Source organism: Mixophyes fleayi, chromosome 4, assembly GCF_038048845.1.
Source record: "Mixophyes fleayi isolate aMixFle1 chromosome 4, aMixFle1.hap1, whole genome shotgun sequence".
NCBI lineage: Eukaryota > Metazoa > Chordata > Amphibia > Anura > Limnodynastidae > Mixophyes > Mixophyes fleayi.
The window spans coordinates 286,493,708-286,515,095 of record NC_134405.1 but is presented as its reverse complement, the minus strand read 5'-3'; the positions used below and the strand labels follow the sequence as shown (position 1 = coordinate 286,515,095).

At 39.3% G+C, this 21,388-nt stretch overlaps 1 protein-coding gene across 1 annotated transcript in view; it reads right to left on the bottom strand.

Annotated features, from left to right (window-relative positions):
- SLIT3 (slit guidance ligand 3) overlaps nt 1-21,388 on the bottom strand; it is a 488,331-nt gene that overhangs the window by 386,726 nt on the left and 80,217 nt on the right. The window lies entirely within an intron of this gene.

Here is a 21,388-nt window from a genome sequence, read left to right as displayed (position 1 = left end):
TGACAGTTGAAAGACAGAGTCATCTTAATAATCATCTTAGGCAGTCCTCGGCTCCTGCCATCACACACTCTGTCCTTCCCTGAAGAGCTAAGAGCAGAATAACAAAGGGATGGTGGTAATAGGATGAGAGGGGTCAGTGTATATATGGTGCAGATACATCCTCTGCAGGCTACAAATTTAAATGTGACATACAGTATATCTGTACATTTTAATGTACAATTACTATTTACTTGCTTAAGTCAAAAAAACAGAAAAAAATAAAATAAAACCATAAATGTGTCATGTGCCAAAGTGTGGGCACACTTCCAGTCATTTTATTTAAGTCATTTATAAGGCTTCAAAATTTGATTGACTCATTAGTCATTACATTAAGACAGGTAAAGCCCATTCCAGAATGAAATACTCTGCCTCCTGTAACCTCTCAGTATGTTACGTCTACGCTCAACAACCAGGGGTTTCTCTAAGTAGCTCATTCTGGACTTAAAGAAAACAAAGTGTTACGAAGCAGGGGAAGGGTATAAAAATATATCTAAATGCTTCCAGCTTGTAATTTTCACTGTCAGAAACATCTTTAAGAAATGGAAGTACAGGGGAACAAGACGAGACCTGGAAGGCCCAATTAATCTATGATAAAACTGTTCATAAGTGGTCAGATATGTAAAGCAGAACCCACATATTGCTGGGTCTTGCAGAAAGGTTTAGTTGCCAGCAGACTAGTGCTCCACAATACAGCGTTTCATACACAAAATTCATCTGTGTGTTCTGAGTTGTTCTACAACCTCATCTCAAAAGTTAATAGTTGACGTATACCAACCAATACTTTGTTCCAACAGATTCCGGCTTATCAATGTGCTGGACGGAAGAAACAAAATATACATTTGGAGTAAAACAGGTAAAGTATTTAAAGAAAAAAGCAGTTGTCCAATCAGCATTTGTTGCTGGATCCACCTTCCCCACACAGAAAATGGGTAAAAGAAATATTTTACTGTTTTAATGTATTTGTTTCATCAGCACAGTGTACCTGGTATATAAAAATGTAAATGCAAAAGTGTATTGGTTTCTAAGGTAGTATGCCAGCAGCAGGGTTGTATGAAATGGAAACTGGAAATCACAGGTAAATTAGTGTCTGGTCTGAGGGGTATGGTGTTCGCTTGACCACTATATTATTCCCTTGTGCTCTGCTAGACATAATAGGGAAATGTCCCAATGATGAATCAAACAAATATTTGTTAAATTACAGATTATTGCATATTGTGCTTGAATCCCAATTTTAGACAACTCATTGCTCCAAGTGACCAGAGCTATTCTCTGATGCTAAACATTATTGTTTAATAATTATTGTGTTGAATGCAATCCTGTTTGCAAGAGTGAGATCTGCCCTCATGACAGATAAGGGGACAAATGACATACATACAATCATAAAGTTTCTGTCCATTGGCCCTGTCAAATCTAGTCCTGCTTGGTTGGCTCAGTGGAGTCCCCCTATCCCAGATTGGCCACCCTGCTCAAACATTCACTAGGACTGGTGCAGTGCTTATTTGAATTTGTGGCTGAGGTGGAGACTTGTTTCAGCTCTATATAAAAAGCACACGTTTTTCAGTATTGTGTGTGTACATTCTGGGTACATCACCAGTACCATATACTGATATGTACCAGTCCTTTGAGCAATAAACACCATTCTGCTTAATATGAATAACACCTACTGCCTGCTGTAATTCTGCGACCTACAGATAAGAGCTAACACTCTAATCCATTCCTCAGCTGTCCTGTGTTAAATACAGCCACCTGAGTCAATGCTCTGCCACTTACCTTGTCAAGATCTAAAGTAAGCGGTCAAGGAGGAAATAGCTATAGTAACCAGCAAAGAGGTGTGCAGCAGCTATACCCAAAGGTAAGCGGTTCCAGGTGCCTGCGAAGAAGCCTGGTGGTGGCAGCAATTACTCACCTACAACTAGTGCATAGTTGATACTAGTTGTCAGAGAGGGCCTGATTAATCTTCGAACACAACCTGCATGCAAGTTGCATTTTTAAAACGGGCACGATACTTGAGAGTACATGCACCCATATTCAAATCCAAGATACGTTTCTATTGTAATATGGGTATAAATACGCTATTCATTAACAATAATACTATAATCATTACTAAAAATATTTAAACATGTTTTTTTAACATTAAATACATAAATCAGGATGTTCTTAATGCATACTGTACATACAACCATTGTTATAGTTTCTCTTTCTTGCATACACATGTTCTGTGCTGACTAGTGGCAGATACACGAGTAGATTTTAAAACAAAGACCATGCTGTGACAGTCATCACTATAAGTCAGCACTTACACCTGCCCTGTAGCTGGTGCAAATGATATAGCTAAAAAACATATACTTATGAGAAACCTAGTACTTGAATTGGCAGCATCTGTGTTGGCACATCCGTACTGTACATTGCCTACGTTCATTCGCCCCGTCCCTCCCCTGTTCTGCCCTTCAAGTCATAGGCAGTAATAAGTGTCATTTGTGCTCAGACATGAATTGTATTCATTGGTGTAAGGTCATGCAAGATACGGGGCGCAAATGGACTTACGTTCAACTATGAATCAGGCCCTGCACGGTGGCTTAGTGGTTAGCACTTCTGCCTAACAGCACTGGGGTCATGAGTTCAATTCCCAACCATGGCCTTATCTGTGTGGAGTTTCAATGTTCTGCCTGTGTATGTGGGTTTCCTCCGGGTGCTCCGGTTTCCTCCCACACGCCAAAAACATACTGGTAGGTTAATTGGCTGCTATTAAAAAAAATATATCCTAGTCTCTCTCTTTCTCTGTCTGTCTGTGTCTGTGTGTTACAGAATTTAGACTGTAAGCTCCAATGTGGCAGGGACTGATTTGAGTGAGTTCTCTGTACAGCGCTGTGGAATCAGTGGCGCTATATAAATAGCTGATGATGATGATGAATGTCTGGTAGCAGAATAACACCAGTAGAAATGGTCAGTAACAGCAAGTTACTGACAGTAACAGTGATCCCCAAGAATAAGTGGTAAAACCACAGATAAACTGAAGAGACAACACAGGGTGGCAGAGTAAGCCCATCCTGTCATAGCATTAACAACAGATTTACAAAATAAATCTTTCAATGGAGTTAAACTTTTAAGCATCATGTGATTTATACAGTAAAATGCAACTGTTATTTTTAAGGTCTAAATGACAAGAATCAGTGGTTTGCACTGTGGGGTCCTTAAAGGGTTGTCAGAATGCCACAGTTCAATCAATACAACATTAGCTTTACCTTTATCTTCCTAGTTTGACTTATGTAGATATCAGGGGGATGAAGAACCAAGAGTTCAAAACAACCACTGATTCTTTTTTCCCATTACTAATAATAAGTTTATGCCTTGAAAATCTGAGTACAATATGCTATAGACTATATCATATATACTGGGAGAACCGCAGTGACTAATCCACTGGCTCACTTTTACTTACAAAAATGATATTGAGGTTATAGCTTATGTTTTCTATAAACAGCCAAGACAAAAGTTAAAGTCTCTTGTAAGACCGCAAAATACTCAATGAGAAACAAAGGGGTCACTACTCCACATAAAATGCACTTAGCCCTTTAATTCTTGCAATGTCTCTATCAAGGACGGGAAATAACACTGTTGTAAAAAATATATAGAGATACATGTGAAACCACAAGAAACATGCACATAAACATACATGGTTGCATATGGTTTCCATTGACATTTCTTCTGTGCTTTAAAGAATTCTTTCCACAACATATCTGTTTTTCATCATTCCGTCACAGCATGAAGTGGATGGCCAACAGTCCACTTAAAGACTGAAACATCCTGAAATCATTTTGTGCATGCACACACGTGTGTTTGAGTGGGTTCTCTAATATATGATTACAGGAGCCTCCATCCCTTTCAACTATTGTACAGAGGGAAAAGAAGAAATGGTGGCTTCTTTTTTAATAGGAAGCATGTAGGACTCTAGAGTATAAACTCTGTTATGTATACTATCTACATTTCTGCTTTGACTACAGGAAGTTATGAAATACGAAGATACAATAGACATTGTAATTATACATTGTAATTATAGCGGAGCTAAAGTGGCATTGTCTGCACATAAGGAGACAAAAGTGGAATTAACTTTTTTCTAGCATTAAATTGTATACACAATATTTAATCAGTATGGTGCTTTAGCTCCTTAGGAAACAACAATGTCATGAAAGTGGCAAGGATGAAAATTGTTGCATAACTCGTAGGATCAGCTTACTTGAAGCCAACGTCCTATTTTACTTTAATAAGAAGTATTTATGCTAAGTCACAGGATGTTGAACACAGGGCAGGATTAACAACATACTCATAGGATTCAAGAACATTTTACAAAATAAGTCCATCAGATCCTATCCCTAACAGACATAATACTTGTAGGCATCTGATTTTTTGGAGAAGGCAAAAAAACCCCACATATTCCACAATGTAGAGACATGCTATTTCAAAGCAAATAATCTAATACCGCTGAAAGAAGAACATTTTTAAAGGCGATTTATTGGAAATTTAGTTATACTGGTTATAATTATTAATTCTATGGCAGAACTGGCAAAGGTCATCTGTAAAAATAAGTCCACCATAATCTTATGTTTAATGCATACTTGCCAACTCTCCCGGAATGTCCGGGAGACTCCCGAAATTCGGGTTAGTCTCACGGACTTCCGGGAGAGCTGGCGATTCTCCCTTATCTGGCCCATCTGCCCACTTCAATAAAATTAGAGACGGAATGTACGGGCGGAGGGGGTGGGGCTTCACAATTTGTGTCATTTTGGCCCCACCCCCAGTGATGTAATGCTTGTTTGGGGTCAAGACCCAAAACAGGCATTACGTCACCGGGGGCGGGGCCAAAATGATGCAAATTGTGAAGTCCCACCCCCTCCACCCATACACCCCTCCTGCCCTCCAGGATCTCCCGGACCCAGCCAACATAAGGTTGGCAAGTATGGTTTAATGTCATGAAACAATTAACCATAGCCCCAACAGTTCCAGATCACTGGTATGAAATAGGGTTGTGTGCAAAAGATTTAGAAATGACATAGGCATATAGGGATGTAGCCTGAGTAATTAATGGTCCTTCCTACTCCCCGTCCCACCTCTACAGGAGCAGGCGGCCTAAGAGCCAGTATCACAGGTTCATATGCGCACTGACACTTTTCTGGGCATGCTCAGAACAATTTCACATATACTACACAAACGGGCATAGTATTCCCTCTGCATCAGCCCCTATATACAGAATAAATATTAATTGTGGATGTTGGACAGTGATAACATTCAGCACCAATTACTCTAGTTTCAATTTAGTTTGTTACAAAAGGCACAAACCCCGCTTATTAGAGGAATCAGATCGGTCTAATTACTAAGTGAGAGTTTTACAATTACTCACTGCAGCTTAATAAAAGACTTGGAGTTCCAGGCAGCACATGAAAAGAAAACAGGGGAAGAGGTCAATGTTTTCCTAAAAAATGAATTTTACCCAGTTTAGAAATCTGGCCACAGGCCTAGAAGCAAATTACAGTCTTTTAGACGACAGCAAATGCATGATTGCTTTCAATTACTATTCAGTCAGTATTTACTTAGCAAGACGTGTAAAATCTCTATCTTTTGTCCCCACTCTTTTGTTTTGTTTTTAAATATACACTATATTGGTGAATGAGATATGTACCAGAGGGTACAAAACGTGTAATAGTTATTTTAATTACATAAAAACAGAAATACATTTTCTGCCATATTTGCACTGTTACAATAACAAGTGACATGCTTCTATGTATAAATCATACTTGCCAACCTTTGGAAAGTGAATTCCGGGAGATCCCGGGCAGGGGGTGTGATTGGAGGGCGTGGTCAGTGTCGTCATTTTGGCCCCACCCCGTGACAAAAACGCCATTTGTCACGGGGGGCGGGGCCAAAATGATGCGATTCACAGCGAATCGCGTCATTTTGATGAGTGAGTTGCCGTATGCGGGATACTTGCCTGCTCTCCCGGGAGTCCGGGAGACGTACCCGAATTTTGGAAGTCTCCCGTACATTCCGGGAGAGTTGGCAAGTATGGTATAAAAAGCTGTTATGCAATACGTAAAAGTATCTTTTAGTTAAAAAAGTACATCATGCTTGAAAAATGCAAGTCACATACATAGTATGGATCTTCAGATATGCTTGTTGCGTAAAGAAGTTAAAATTTTGGTGCTACTATACCAGTGTTGGCTAACCTGTGACACTCCAGGTGTTGTGAAACTACAAGTCCCAGCATGCCCTTCCAGAAATAAGCTGCTATATATTGGCAAAGCATGCTGGGACTTGTAGTTTCACAAACACCTGGAGTGTCACAGGTTAGCCAACACTGTTCTATACAGCATATATTAGTGACTCTGCTTTTAGTGGAACTTTTGTCTCCATAAACCCAGCCACTAGGTTAATAGATAATACAAACATGACCTGGCTGCCAGTCTGTGAGCTCTATGCTACATTATTCCACAAAACTGCTCCTTTATTTCCTTATAACATGAGAAAAAAATAATTACAAGTTTTCAAACCTGCACTTCTCACCAACTGACTAATAATCCTTAATTACTTATAGGTAATTAGTGATGTAAATATATGTAATGATTCCTTCCAAAATACAACATTTGATGATTTATAATGTCATACCGAAAAAAAGAAGAAAAAGTTATACTGCGCACAACATTAAAGTACAAACGTTCCTTGAAATACCCACTTGGGGAGCAGCTGAATTCGATTACAGAAAATCCATACAGACTGAAATGCCATTAAGTCTGCTGGTGGCTTCTATCTCTGACAGGATGTTACATCTGTAGCTCCTGCTGCCACACAGCAATTAAGTGACAAGAGAGATGGTGCTAATGGGCAATCCCAGTAAGCAAACACTGGCAGGAGAATGTCACTGATGAGTCTGGCCTCTCCTGTTTGTTTTAGTTACATGTATGCAGAGTATCACTCTGCTGTCTGCCAAGCAGTTTGCATTGAAGTCTGTTTTGTAATTCAATTTTGTGCTTTTGCAGATGTTTTATGCCATGGAGACTCAGCAGCTGTGCTGACAACTCTAAACATATACCATGCCTACTCCTTTGTTGGTTCACCATATTTGTTGTCCTTTCCCATGTTTAACATGCCATCTAATCATCATGTCACAATCATGAATACAGTGATTTATTTGCCATTTAAATACAAGTACATTTGCATGTTATCCAAAACGACCCACTACAGACTTCAGACAATGGACTCATCCCGTTTACTTATTTTCCAACTACGATAACCTGAGCTAAAAAATATGATACATACCATATTCCCACAGGTTCTGTGTATCATGTGGAAATATCGAAGTTTTGCTTTGCTAAGCTGTGTAACTGCCCATCTTAAAATGGATAATTCAGCATTGTTCGGGTTGTATGGTTTTATATTTGAAATTGTGAATTAAAGAATAAGTATTTGCTTATATTGATGCTTTCAAACCCTTGTCTAGTCTTTCTTCATAATTGCATAATAATCTGGGAAGAAATCCTTCATCAAAGTATGGCAATAACCACTCTGAACGGCTACTTATTGCCATTTTTCTTGTCCTAGGTGTAGATGAGTGGCTCTAAACCATGCCATGACATGGAAAGGCTCCCCCACACCATGACGGAAGAGCCCATAATGGCAGGAAACAAACACTCAAGCCTGTAGACATTTTTGGAATGCACCATTACTGATGACTCATCTCATCATATAAGCATTTGTCACTATTCAGTAAGTCATTTTTGATAAAAAGGATTTATACTTGTGTGAAAGTCGAATAATTGGATAAAGTCGGCAAAATTGATTATTAATTATTTACCGTGAAATTGCGATTAGTGCGCCACATTTAATAACGCAATCACATAGGAAAACAACACACACACTCACATTTACACTAACATTTCTAATTAGTACACATTTAATAAAGTTCCAACTCACATCAGTTTATTAGTAAAACTTAAAGATTATTTAAGCAAAAATAAATATACATTACAGGTATTTATGGATCAGGTCCTAAGAAATGTATGGTATTTGGTCTTATATCATTCCTCATTTCACCAGTAGAAATCTGGTATCAGCGGCTAAGTGATAGCACACTGTGATCACTAGTTATGATTATTATATTGATACTCTATAATACTGTAAGCAGCACATTTTTATAGGTTGCGTTAATCTGGATCATGTTGGCTCCCTCAAGCACTACATGTGCTCAGATGTTGGAGTGAGCTGCCCCCACCTTTGGAGAGGAATCCTTTGAACTGACCTATTATTTGCATTGTACTGGACTGTTGACCCCTGGACCACTGAAGAAGGACCTTAGTTTAACTTTGTGACACCATCACTGGGTTTTTGTTAACTCAAACTGTATATAAGCAAGCCCCATGGCCAGTATTAAATCTCTTTTTGCCTGCAGACTACAAGACTGAATCTGGACCTGGGCCCAGGGGCGCTTACGTTGTATTCGGATATACTTTTCTGTATTCTGATATACCTTCTTATGCATCATCACGGTTTGCTGTAATTGTGATATCTTTTGCTATTAAATGTCTTTGTGCGTTGGGAAGCTTGCATTGTGGAAAAAATAATAGTAAACTGGGCTTACCTACTGTTTTATACATGAGCCTATGTATGATAGGGTGTTAAGGCATCGTACTTGTGAATAGAAACCTGCTTTCAATATACAGTACATTATCTCATTTCATTTATTCATGTATTTTTTCATATTTTGGTAGTCCCAATGCATTGCATCCCCTTACGCTCTCAAACATTATACCAGCCTTTACCATCACATATTACACTTGTCTGCACCTTTAAACCCTACCCAGTTTGTTTCTGCTTTGACCTATAATTCAATTTGATAATTCCATGCACATAGGGAGACAGCCAGCAGATAAAGTTAAAAATGACCATATTTGCACATTTGTGGCGTTACTTATTCATATCATGCTCCATTGTACAACCTAGACCACTGCATTTTAGATTTACTATGTTACTGGCAAAAGACATGACATTTAAGATAAAAGTGTCACACTGTTCTACAGCTATGAAGATCTTAAGCAGCACTTGTTGGAAAAAAAAAATGTTTTCAAAACTGATATGCAAACAATATAATTTAAGTTATCCTAATGCTCACAATATTTACTATCGCTGGTATCTTGAGCCCAAAAGGTTCCAGTCTATTTTCCCAGACACCTCTCTTCTCTGCTGAAGTCTCTGTGGCAACAAAGGTACTCTGTCCCAAATGTGGTGGCATTGTTTAAAAATAGCCCTTCTATGGAGAGACGTTCACGGCCTAATCAAAAAACATTACTGGTGTACACTTTTCTGGTTCCCTCTCTCTTACTCATTACTACCCCATTTCAGATATCACTAAATGCACACTAAGATTAATAACACATATTAGGTGCCAGATTGCACTATATATCGGAATAATACAGAACCACCTTCCTTACTTTCTGTCATCAACAGAATTTGGTTTACAGTATAGAAGACATTTCTAGCATCATTCATAACATCCAGTGGTGAAAGTGGGTGTGTATACAGTGGTATGTCATACTGCCACTTCTCCTGCTGCCTCCATTGTAAAACTATCAAAATTCCATTCACTTACATTTGCATTACACTTATCATACCGCCACTTCTACATTTCCATTTCAACCACTGATAATACCTTAAAAAAATTCACATGCACACTCTAGGCCCATTCCTCTGCTACAAGATTAAATCAACCTACCTTACATATATTTACTCCATTAATGACTGCCACCTCAACTATATTAACCTCCTACTAAGCCCCCCTCATACACCTTTCCTTTCAATGTAAGCAGAGACACGCATTATATTTTTGAACTTTGTTTTGTTATCATAAATCTTCTCTATTTAATATAGTATGAATAATGTACAATAACTATCAACCCCCCTTCTCCCTTTCTGTACCTCCTTTGCTTTCTTGTTGTTTACCCTGTTGGCAAAAAAACAATTGAGTTATCCTTTTCATTCATGTCTTTATGTTGTACCTGAAAAATCAATAACACCTTTATTTATTGGAAACTTTAAATGTTCTGAATTATACAACATTCCCAGAAATATCCAGCCACAGAAAATAGAAAGGTCTCTATCTGCCAAAACACTAACATTCTAAGTTCCAATAAAGACTCTCTGTTAACTGGAGGATCAAAGTGAGCTGTACTGTGTGCAATGTACCTTTATGGAGGGCTTACTGGAAGCCAAAGAATGAGGTACAGCTGGTTTATAAAACAAAAACAAACAAACAAAAAACAATTAAGAATACACTGGAGAGCATGGTTGAAATACTACCTAAATGTTGTAAATCACTAGTTAAAAAATAAATAATCTGGAAACAATAATTTGTCTGCCATTTTTCTCTATTTCTAAATTGAAAGGGTATGTAAGAAAAGCAGAAAAGGTTGTACAATTTCTCCAATTCATTCAAAGCTAAATCACAAAAAAGGATGATAATCAAAAACTCTGCATGGCAAAGACTTTATAATTCTTCAGCACTAGCTGAATTTACTGATTATTAAGCGAATAACAGCAACACTGAGATACTTGTTGGAAACCTCTGTTCATGTCCCTCAGGCTTTGCTCCTTGTGACTGTGGACAAGTAGGTTTTTCTCTCTGTGGCCAATGTACTAACATTAGAGTGAGTGCTCCAACAGACAAAACAGGGCGTGAAATGTTATGTGAACTTCTCAAGTGTACAATTGTTGTCCTTAAAAAAGCTGTTTTAAGTTAATAAATTCATCCTTGAAATATGTTATATTATAAAGCATTTAACATAAAACATTAACCTACCTGCTTGTCTCTATTTCTGAGCTAAAGATACTTTTGGTTTTACCTTACTTTTGTATGGCTTGGCAGGAAAAACTATCACCTCATTACCCCTTACGAGCTCCACCGTCACCCCTTACCAGCTCCACCGTCACCCCTTACCAGCTGCACCGTCACCCCTTACCAGCTCCACCATCACCCCTTACCAGATCCACCGTCACCCCTTACCAGCTCCATCGTCACCCCTTACCAGACCCACCGTCACCCCTTACCAGACCCACCATCACCCCTTACCAGATCCACCATCACCCCTTACCAGCTGCACCGTCACCCCTTACCAGCTGCACCGTCACCCCTTACCAGCTCCACCGTCACCCCTTACCAGCTGCACCGTCACCCCTTACCAGCTCCATCGTCACCCCTTACCAGACCCACCGTCACTCCTTACCAGACCCACTGTCACCCCTTACCAGATCCACCATCACCCCTTACCAGCTGCACCGTCATCCCTTACCAGCTCCACCGTCACCCCTTACCAGCTCCACCGTCACCCCTTACCAGCTGCACCGTCACCCCTTACCAGCTCCACCGTCACCCCTTACCAGATCCACCGTCACCCCTTACAAGCTCCATCGTCACCCCTTACCAGACCCACCGTCACCCCTTACCAGACCCACCGTCTACCCTTACCAGATCCACCATCACCCCTTACCAGCTGCACCGTCACCCCTTACCAGCTGCATCATCACCCCTTACCAGCTCCACCGTCACCCCTTACCAGTAAATTTGGGTAAGTCTCTGCATTTTAAATGAGTGTTATATATAGCAACTAAACCTGACAGTAAAGCAGAAATGAGCTGGAGGCAGCTGGTGAAGGGTCATGTGGCCCTAGGGCTGCCTGCAGCCAACCACTGCCCTAGGACATTCAAACATGATGTTATTCGCTGTATCACATAGTAAAATGGATGGTGTGCTTAAAATCTAAAGGATTTTTTTTTATTACCAAATTCAATTTTTATTAACACAACATAAAAGTTAAATAGTATGATTCAGTGCAGTGTTCTCCCCAGAAAATTTTGCCAGCATGGTGGCAATAAGAAGCAGCAGGGTGGGCGTAGTTTTAATGCTTTGCAATAATAATAAAAAATGTTGGAAGCTTTTGCCCACACCTGCCAGGACTGGTCAGACTGGTGGTCAGTGGTCTAACACACTGCTGGCTGTAGTGCTCACATAGTGCCTGTTCTAATAGGACAAACAATGTTTTATACTATTGTAAAAGGACTCTGTTGGGCTCCAAGAGCCGGGTGACAAGTAAAAAGAGCCGGGTGGAGCACCCGGGAAATAGGTGCTGGGGAGAACACTACAGTGTATTTCTCCATAAGTTAATATTCAGTGTAACTCTGCAGAAGGTATTTTTAGTACGCATGACACAATGTTGGATTTATTAAGCAATGGTAATAAATAGGAATCTGTTTATAATTCTCCCACATCTCTATGGTCACAGCAGTATATTCTGGATGGCTTTTATGTTTTAATTGAGGTCAGTGGAAGAAGCGGTCTTACCTTGCAATTCCAAACCTTTCTTAGTGTACACTGTGGCTATCAAAATTATTCTCTCACGTTTGTGTAAATAATTACATGTGCTCAACACAAACTATTTTGTAATGTCAAATAGAAAGAAACCAAAAGACACAATATTTGCATAAATTACATAAATATTAACCCTTCTTTGTCTAATACTTTTAGCTGCAATAATAGTTACAAGTCTATTTGGGTAAGTCTCTGCCAGCTTTACACATTTGGGTATTGCTATTTTAGCCACTTTTGCAATATTACATGAGTTCTATCAGGTTGGATAATGACAATTTTCAAATCATTCCACAGACTCTCCATGAGATTGAGGTCTGGCCACTCCAATGTGGCATTTACGCTTATGTTCATTGTCCTGTTGTAATATAAATATTCTCCCAAATGCTAGCTGTCTTAAACACTGTTTTCCCTTAAGATTTATCTAGAATTAACCACCATGTTGAAAAATTGTCCAGTCTGTGAAGCAGGAACCATCTCCATAGTATTATGCTATTATACCATTTTTCACAGTAATGGTATTGATTTGATTCCCCGTGTTAAGTTTGAGACAAACATAGCGCCTACAGTTGAGGCCAAAACTTGTGTTTCAACAGAGCAGATCCTTGCAGATTTCTTTTATTTTAGCAGATTTGTCAAGTGCCCTAGGTATTGCTGTTCCATGGAACGTTTCTCCCATCTCTGCCATGGAAGACTGTAATGTTAGGCCTTTTGGTGGCTTCCATAACAAGTGTCCTTCTTGCAGAGATGCTCAGTTTTGGATCATTCTCCTGGTTGGTGCTTTTTAATAACCTATTCTTGAATTAGCCTGGAATGTTTTTTGAACTTCATGGGGCAGCACAGTGGCCTAGTGGTTAGCACTTCTGCCTCACAGCACTGGGGTCATGAGTTCGATTCCCAACCATGGCCTTATCTGTGTGGAGTTTGTATGTTCTCCCAGTGTTTGCATGGGTTTCCTCTGGGTGCTCCAGCTTCCTCCCACACTCCAAAAACATACTGGTAGGTTAATTAACTGCTATCAAAATTGACCCTAGTCTCTCCCTGTCCGTCTGTCTGTCTGTGTGTGAGTGTGTCTATATTAGGGAATTTAGACTGTAAGCTCCAATAAGGCAGGGACTGATGTGAATGAGTTCTCTGTACAGCGCTGCAGAATTAGTGGCGCTATATAAATAAATGATGATGATGATGATGCAGCTCGTTTAGAAATGCTCTAACCAACTGTGGGACCTTTAACATCCAAGACTATTTATTTTTAAATCAACTGAAATACTTTAATTGTACACAGATGGACTCAAATCAAGTAATTATGAGACCCCAAATACAACTGATTGCACCAGGGGTTTATTGAGGTTCATCTTCGCAAAAGGGGGAGGAATCAATAGTTTGTTTTTTTATTTGTAACTAATTGAGAAAAGTCTTGTTGTTTTGTTTATTTGACATGCAGAATATTTTGTGTTGCTAATTGGTAAGAATTTTAAAAAAATCCATTGAAATAACATGATGTAAGAAAACAAAATGTGGAAAATGCCAAGGGAGGCGAGTACTTTTTAGAACCACTGTACCTGAGCAGATGTCATTTTTTAAACTTTAGATTTGGAAGAATAAAGATATTAATCTAACCATTCAATTCTTGGTGGGGAAAAACATCTGTGTGTAATTCTTAGGAGACAAAGTCAGTTTGGATAAAACCTGGGGGCTTGTTTTTATTTAGATCTGCAGCATCACATTATGTTTACAGAGGTGACTGTAAAAGAAAGATATGCCTTGTGTAAACTGTTCTGAGAGCCTAGAGGAGCCCTGCTGGAAGATGGCAATTTAGGGTGTAACCAGATGTTGTCTGAAAGGACACTGTCGAAATCATCATTCTTTAAATATTGTGTTTGAAACTCAAATAGAACAACAATAATGTAATTCAAATTTGTTTTTCTTGACTGCCTTAAACATATTACAGATATTGGCAATGAATATGAATGTGTGCAATGAAAATCGTTTCAGATACATTTCAAATTAATAATTATGGTTTAACTGTAATATCAAATATAAGTGTTTGTCCTATAGTACACAATGTTCATTGGTTGCATATTACACAAGCAAAATTTGATTCTATTTAGTTCTCTGAATTATTTGTATAAGTTATATGAATTTGTGGTCTTGAAATGAGGTCCTTTGAATTGTGAATTCAACCACGGTGGCTCAGTGGTTAGCACTTCTGCCTCACAGCACTGCGGTCACGAGTTCAATTCCCGACCATGGCCTTTTCTGTGTGGAGTTTGTATGTTCTCCTCGTGTTTGCGTGGATTTCCTCCGGGTGCTCCGGTTTCCTCCCACACTCCAAAAACATACTGGTAGGTTAATTGGCTGCTATAAAAATTGACCCTAATCTCTCTTTCTCTCTCTGCTTGTGTGTGTGTTAGGGAATTAAGACTGTAAGCTCCAATGGGGCAGGGACTGATGTGAGTAAGTTCTCTGTACAGCGCTGTGGAATCAGGGGCACTATATAAATAAATGGTGATGATGATTGTGAATGCAAAAAAACAATGCAAGTACATAACTGTGACTGAATGAAAATAGAAATGAACACACATGCATGCACCTGAGAATATACCAGCCATGTGAGTCCATTCACATAAACCTATTGGTAGAGTACACAGATCATCTCATACACAGAAACCAGGAACATCAACCAAAATGGATTTTGTTTTACTCTTTACTTTCTGAGCTCCTCAAGGCAATACCCTTCCTCCATTTCTGCATGCAGTTTTTTACAGAAACAGTTGACTATTTGACCTCTGCACACAGATCTTGCATGACATGAATCATTCTATACAATGTCCACAAGATTCCAAAAGAAGAATAAACCAACCATTAACTCATTCAAAACATTATGAAAATTATACTACATGTATGTACCTCAGAAGTGAATAATCCTGTTTAAAAGTGTAATAATGTGCCATCAAATTTAAATGCAACATGTCATAATTGCATTATCTTATGATTGTTGTTTATATGGCTACCATGTGGCAGAAAGTCTTGATAATAAACAGTGCATTCCATTTTGTGTCTGGCCTGCCTTTAGTTTCTCTTCATTCATTGAAATCCTTCAAAGTAAAACTGTTGACAGAGTTGCTAATAGTTTTCTTCCTTTCCAGAGCTGGAAATGAGGGACCGAGGGAAACTCAGCAATGCCTTGCAAGTGAACTCTAGACTCCAAGAAACACGAAGGCTTTAGATATTACATTTTCTTGCATGTGCACCAGAATATATTGCAAATGTGTTTTCTATCTAATTATTTTCAGTGAAGAAAAGACCAATTTCCATTCTACATGTACCCAAATCGCATTTAGGCTATGCCTTGACAATCGGGCTCTCCTTCTTTTTTCAAAAGGTATTAGTTCTTTTTTGTTCGAAGGCCTCATTTTCCACCTCAAAATCTGGTATTTGTAAAAGCACAAAAACATTGTATTCTTTAGAATCCATATTAAGTGAAGAGGTGGGCATTTAATAGTGTTCTAAGAGCAGGGGCGCACGGAGGATTTTTCAGGGGGGGTTTCCTCCACCCCGAAAAAAACAAACCCTAGAGACCTGCCGCACATGCGCCAGCACATGCGCGGCAGCTCCGTTTTGGCTGCAATGTAGTATACAGCAGCCGCGGCGCTGTCAAAGCGGTGCTGTATTTAGACAGCGCCGCGGCTGCTGTATACCACAGTGCCGATATGCAGGGCACTTTTTTAGGAGACCCAGAAACCCCCCCTGCGTGCGCCACTGAAGAGCGCATCTGAAACACTAAAGTGACTCAAATATGCTGCACACAAATGTCTGATGAAACACTGAATACAGGTGAGGACCAACCTTTAGCCGATGGTCAGCTGTTTGTTCAGAGATCATATGGCGTCATGCAAAGTAACAATGAACACTGATAACAACCATCATCAAGTAAAACAGCAAAAATGTGTCACTCAATGACAGCTTCCAAAGTCATTAATTAATTTATTAAATGTAAAATTGCTTGAAGAACCATAAAGATTTTACTCAAACTTTTCTCCCCCATAGTATTACCTAGAATGTGTTGTGTCTCAGAATCCTTTACCGAATGCTGACATCAACATCTTTGGACCATGTGCAAAAATTGGTTTTGCCACATACCCCATCTGCACTCTGTTTCATCTAAAATAACATATGTTTGCAAATGTACAGAAGGGTGCAGTAACCCATCAAAAATTACATTATATTATCTGCAGCTGGGTTTCCTAACCTTTGTGTCAGCATTTCCCCCTGTGTGATGGAAAATTATTAGCTACATCATAACGTCTGCTTATATGAAGTATACACTAATGTGTGGAAATTTCTTTAAAATAAACCCTAATTTGAGAAATATGGACAAAGCCATCCAGCATAGTGGCTTAGTGGTTAGCACTTCTGCCTCACAGCACTGGGTAATGAGTTCGATTTCCGACCATGGCTTTATCTGTATGGAGTTTGTTTGTTCAAAGCAATATATTTAATATCATCATGAGAACAACTATTAGAAGATGCCAGTTCTGTAGATCTCCTATTTACTGCTAAGGAGATGTGACATTTTTGGGTATGGAACTTCATGCACACCATCATAATCAGCTATTTATATAGCTCCACTAATTCCGCAATGATGTACAGAGAACTCACTCACATCAATCACTGCCCAATAGATTATGTTTAATGTCATCTGTATTCTCTAAACCCCGATTTGGACAGAGGGGCACGCAGGGGGGGATTCTGGGTCTCCAGAAACCCCTCCCCTCCGCTAAGTAAGTGCCCCACATAGCGGCACTGTACTATACAGCAGCGCCGCGGACGCTTCTTTGACAGCGCCGCGGCTGCTGTATAGTACAGAGCTGTCGAAACGGGTTTTTGGGGTTTTTTTTGGGGTGGGGGGAACCCGCCCTCCTAACAATCCTGCGTGCGCCCCTGTTGGCCTCATATTCACTTGCATCAATTGCATGCATCTTACTAGTTTTAGTGGGTATGACTCTATAAGTAATAGAAATAAGTAATAAGTATTTCTAGTGCACCCCCCCCCCCCATATCCACTAGTCCCAATAGCAGCATTGCGGGAGTGTTCTGGTTTTAGATTACTTAGCTCAATTCACAGGCTGGGAGCCAATAAAGTTTCTGGCCAGAAGAACAGGTGTCACTCTCCTTTGTCTACTAGCTATTGCAGAGATCTGGATTGTATAACAATATAAGGGTAAAGCAAAAGGCATGTAAGACAGTCCAATCCCTGATTGGAGCATAGCCACATTTCCATACAATACAGCATTAATGGTAATCTGCCTGCTTTCCGTTTCCTTTTATTTATTTATTGCATGTTTCAGAAGTGTGCCATTCTCAAGCTGGGTACACACTACAGGTTTTTCACTCGATCATCATGCCGACCACACACGATAAACAACTGTAATGTCCAATATTGCATTAGTGTGTACGTTCCAACAATCATGTTTTATCGCACCAAAGCACATTGCATCGTTTGATTTGACTTTATAAACTGACTAAATATCACTATGAACGATGTCGGGCAAATTCTGCAGTGTGTATGCAGCAGTGTAGACAGATCTCCATAAAGGTTACAGAGTCATAATCTTTTCAGTAGATGGTTATGACAGATGAAGTGCACAGATCTGAAGGTAAATCGTGTAAAACGTGTATATTGTGTACACATGAATCTGCATGCTGATCAGGACTTTCAGTCATTGGTAAAATGGTTAAAGATATTGCATCGGGAAAAACTTTCTGCAGTGTGTACCCAGCTTTACTTCGTTTTTATGTATAAACCATACTTGCCAACTCTCCTGGAATGTCCGGGAGACTCCCGCATTTTGCAAGAGTCTCACAGACTCCTGGGAGAGTGTGGCTATCTCCCGGATTTGCCCACTCCCTAGTTTAGATCCAATTAGATAAAAAACGCCGCGATTCACCAGGAATCGTGGTGTTTGGCCTGACCCTGCTGTAAAATGACGCGTCATTACGTCACGGGGCGTGTCCAAAATTATGCGATTTTTGGAGCCCCGCCCCTCCATCACGCCCCCCTTCCCCTGGCAGGCTCCCGGATTTGATTGTCTAAATCCGATTTATGTACCTTTAGAAAATAGTGAGCTTAAGAATCTGCTATCTTCTATTCATGGTGAATGGTCTGTTTTTTTTCAATATTGGTGACTTGATAGCTGTATTTCAGTGTGCAATTACTGGTATTAACTAACAAAGTCATATATAGCAACCAGAAGCAGCTAATCTATGTGTGATCACATCTGCTTGTATGAGGTATCATTGGCTGGCCAGAATATAAAGCCGCCTGCGATATGGATGTTCAGCCTGTACAAAATGACAATCTCATCTGACTGTCTGGATAGTGAACAGGCTGAAAACCTCTATGAAACCATGTGTGGCCAGTTTAGTTATGTGTAAGCTACAATTTCTTGTAGGTGTGTCAGTGTTGAAGAGGATATTACAGTACACATTCATACCTGTGCCATTAAACTAGCTTCAACAGGTTTAAGGAAAACAGAGACACAATGTGCTACTGTTCAATACTGCCAGTAGTAGAACATAAAGACCACTTAACTCAAATTGAAGTCATGAAGTCCATATTTAGTTACAGATTATAAGAAGCAGAGAAAACAGTGCCCATTCACTATATCAGCCAGAAAAACACATGCACACTGCCATCAACAATTAAACACACACTGGATTAAAGCTTTTCACATACGGTCAGTGTTTGTTGCTTACTAATTATTTCTTCACATCAAAAAAAAACTGTCATCACTTTGGCTACCTAAGTTTGGGTCATAATTTAGAAAAACTGCAAAAGGACCTAAAAGACCTCAATTAACTTTGTAACTGTAGACATCATGACCCAAGACTTTACCAGTGTACTTAACACTGCCACATTGTATGAGGACTCCTGCTTTAATGCGCTCTGGATGCTAATCTTCAACAAATTGAATTAACAGGATTATCATAAATAAACAGAAATGTCACTAACTCTGTAATAATTTTATACTTGCTGCCTGCATCTAAGAGGCCCTTCACTGTGTTTTTCTCTACTTAAAAATTACAATTGAGTTTTGTGAAGCATTGCTGGGTCGCATTTGGGGAAGAGTCTGCAGTTAATATTATGGACATTAAAACATTTTGACCCTTGTGATTAATTTGATGTACTTTTTAAGAACAGCCTTGGTATATGGTATCTTTGATGAAATGCTCATACCCAAAAACCTACTTCTTCATTGAAAATATTGACACCACTTCCATAAGGGCAAAACATAAGAAAACTATGGAGTAGGTCAAGGTAGTGGATGGTGGAAGTATTTTTCAACTTATATTTACTGACTTTATTTGTCCAGTTTTCCACTTCCCCTTCTTCTGTATGGCTATGGAAAATATAATTAAGTAGCTTGAAGATAATGTATTAGTAATTGTTAGTGGCCCTAACCCAGTTAAACATTACTTATTTAATTACTAACACATAATAACTTGTGAAAAAATAGGGGGCTCCTCTGTGCCCCCTTTCACCCAGGAGCGAGTATTTAATAGGGTACACACTCTATGCACACACCTCTCTCTTGGGTCATCTTCTCTGACAGATCACAGCAGGAGAGTTGTTCGACATAGAGGAAGGGAAGCCAGCCTGGCAGAGAGCATTGCGTATGCTGACATTGCGCATGCCCAACTCGGTTATAATGATGTACTATACTTTCGTGTGCTTCTGGCAAATTACAAGAATTGGACTTTGTCGTCCGGTGGGTAGAGAGAGAAACGACTTTCTGCGCAGCATACGTAATGGAAATCTACCCCCTGCTGTACCAAGGCCCTACACAACATGACGCAGCTCCACTATGGCCGGCTGTTAAAGGGCTAAAGGGTGTGGAGAAAAGATCAATGTAATTATCACTGAAATTCTGTAGTGTTAGGTCTGTTTCCTAGAATTCAGACACCTCATGCACATAGTGTAAGTAGTAAGGAAACTATTCTGTAACTTTAATACTGTATTTGACACACAGGGGTAGCCTTTAATGGACTGAGAAAATTGCACCAGTTTTCGTCTTTAAAACATTTTGGAAATTTACAGTCTGAAATTAAATACCATAATTCTTCCACACCTATTACTTTTATTTAGTATTGTCCCAAGAGAAAAATAAGGCTAAATTAATTTAAAAGAACTGCACACCTGATTTTTTTTTATTTTACTCTTCGCAAATAAAACATCCTGATAAATTTATGGGTTCGTGATCTGTATTACAATTCCTTTAATATATAACTAACACATATCCAGCATTATTGATGCTCTCATGTGCTTAAGCTTCATTTTCACAAACAAGATAATGTACTGAAATCTTAATATCCTTTCATGTTTAACTTTGTATCCTAGCTTATATATATTGTGAATGATAAAATAATGTACAAGTATGACTGAGGTTCTTGCCAAACCACACTACTATTGCAACCTGCTGTTTTATCTTGGCATTTTTTGAGGTTCCCACGGCATTAAATATACACTTATAGTAGCTGATGGAAGACCTTCCCACCCATATATAATTTATATTTAACAAGAAGTATATTTAGCTATTAATCGCAGTACAAGATGTTTTGAACAAGTAAAATATTCTGTAGGACTAAAAAAAATAGTAAAAAAAACCAAAGGAAGGATTATATGTGTACGTATACCAATCAGCCACAACATTAACCCACTTTCCTAATATTGTGTAGGTCCCCCTTGTACCGCAAAAACAGCTCTGACTCGATAAGGCATGGACTTCACAAGACTTCTGAAGATGGTATCTGACACCAAGACATTAGCAGCAGATCCTTTAAGTCCTTTAAGTTGAGAGGTGAGGCCTCCATGGCTTGGACTTGCTCTTCCAGCACATCCTACAGATGATCAATTGGACTGAGATCTGTGAAATTTGGAGGTCAACA